This window comes from Pantherophis guttatus, chromosome 10 (assembly GCF_059756535.1).
Source record: "Pantherophis guttatus breed Tessera chromosome 10, ASM5975653v1, whole genome shotgun sequence".
In the NCBI taxonomy this organism is placed as follows: Eukaryota; Metazoa; Chordata; class Lepidosauria; order Squamata; family Colubridae; genus Pantherophis; species Pantherophis guttatus.
Genome location: NC_142072.1, coordinates 3,526,551 through 3,528,961, shown reverse-complemented (window position 1 = coordinate 3,528,961; position 2,411 = coordinate 3,526,551).

Here is a 2,411-nt window from a genome sequence, read left to right as displayed (position 1 = left end):
ACAGATCTACAGATTTTTTTTAAAAAACAGTACAACATCCCAAAGTTATTTAGAGTGTTTTGGGAAACTAAATCAGCAGGTATGTTCTGATAACATCCTTAAGGTGGTTGAAATTAAACCGTGTTTCCCACAACATATGGAATCATAAACAAACAGGTTGGATTCCTACAATGTCCACTAAGACATTCCAAAAAAATAAATAAATCATTGTCAGGGTCAAAACTCACCGACTTTTATTATTTACCCTTCTTATTCTCTTCTTTATTCTCTCCTCTTATTGGATAATATTACGACGATTATCATTATTCTGCAAAGCATGTATACTGAGAGCTGCTGAGAGACAAATACCTTTTGTGTCTAATCACATAAAGTTTGAATACTTTGGCATGACATCTGCAGGACATCTGCAGACGGGGATGAAGATCTTCCCTTTTTTGGCACACACCCACCCCTTGACGGGTACCCCTCCCAAATTACAATATCGGGCTAATCAGAGGTCGTATTCAGCCGGTTCGTACCAATTTGGGCGAACTGGTAGTGGAGATGGTGGATGGCCCTGCTCCAGTAGTGAAATCTAAAATTTGTTACTAGTGGTTCTGTGGGCATGGTTTGGTGGTGGTGGGGGGGGTTAATGTGACTGGGTGGGCGTGGCCAATTTTTTTTTCTTTTAAAACCATTTTTTTCTACAACCTCTTCGGCGAAGAGGTTGTAAAAAAATGCTTTCGAAAGGCTCTGACGGTCTCAGCTGAGTTGCCTGATTGGCAGAGGCTTTTTTTTCTTTTAAAAGCCTCTGCCGATCAGGCAACTCAGCTTGGATCGTCAGAGGCATTTAAAAGAAAAAAAAGCCTCCGTTGATTAGGCAACTCAGCTTGGATCGTCAGAGGCATTTAAAAGAAAAAAAAGCCTCCGTTGATTAGGCAACCCGGTTGGATCGTCAGAGGCATTTAAAAGAGAAAAAACCTCTGCCGATCAGGCATCTCAGTTTGGATCGTCAGAGGCTTTTAAAAGAAAAAAGCCTCTGCCGATCAGGCAACTCAGCTGGGATCATCAGCTGACGATCCCTTTGACGATCCCAGCTGAGCTGCACTCAGGGATTTTTGCTACTGGTTCTCCGAACCACCATTTATTAAGGGAAGTTTAAGATGGAGCCGATTGTGTGAAACCCCGTCCGGTTTGTGGTCACCGAATTTACCGTGAAGATTAGAGAGAGAAAAGGAAAAATTGGCAGACCCTTCCCTTATCTCGGGAGCCTGGGAGAGAAAGTCTTGTTGCCTTGAAGAGAGAATGGTTCAACGCAACCCCGGTTCTGACCAACTTTTTCTGCAAATAAGAATCTGCACACATTCAGGCAAGAGGAAAAAAAAATCCCCTATGGCGAAAGTGATGCGTTACAGAGAGTCCTCCACTTACGAACATTCCTTTAGCGACCTTTCGAAGTTACAACGCCACTGCGAAAAGCCTCTGTCCTCACGCTTACACCTATCGCAGCAGCCCCCACTGTCACAAGATCAAAATTCGGGCCCTTGGGCAACCAACCGTTGCCATATCCCGGGATTACGGGATCCCCATTTTGCAATCTTCACAGCTGGCTTCCGACAAGCAAAAGTCTGTGGGGGAAGCCGGATTCGTTTAACGACCACAGGATTCGCTCAACGGCAGTGATTCGCTTAACCAAAAAAAAAAAGGTGAAATTCGACCCGACTCGCTTAACGACTTGCAGTGGAAATTGAAGTCCCATTTATGGTCGTAAATTGAGGACTCCCTGTATAGCTTTCCCAGCTGGAATAGCCCATCCACCCCATCTTTTTCAGGGTTATCCCAGCACTAAGAGTCTCAAAGAGCCCCTGACCTCTTTTTTTCCCCCCCATCCAATTTCTCCTCCAGTATCTTCTAACACCTGGGAAGCCAGCGTGGGGCAGAGGAAGTGGGGGTCAGCAGAGCCACAAGGTAGAGGGAAGAGTCATTCACTCCATGCAATTTGGGGTTTTTCCAAGAACAAGGTTTGAATATTGTCCAAATGACCACATCTCGGAGCCGGAAGACAGAGCTGATCCAGTTTTGGGAACGTCTTCCCTTCCCCACCAGATCCCAAGGCAGAGAATCGGGCATCGTCCGGCGACCCGAGAACTCCTCCAAAGTTTGGGCATCTGGAGAACAACATCCCTCTCTCTGGATCTTCTGGACTAAACAATTCTGGACTCTGTTCCAAAGTCAGCCTGGCAGCCCTTCAGCGGTTTTATCCCTTTTTACAATTCCTGACCCCGATCAAATTTTAATTCCTTATTTCCTTTTGCCGTCTCGCAGCAAGTTGGTTCCTCCCGCTTCTGTTGGCAAGAGGAGGTTTTTTTTCCTTTCCTGGCCCATTTTTGGTGGATCTGTCTGTGCCTCTTTCCTTCTTCTTCTCCTTCTCC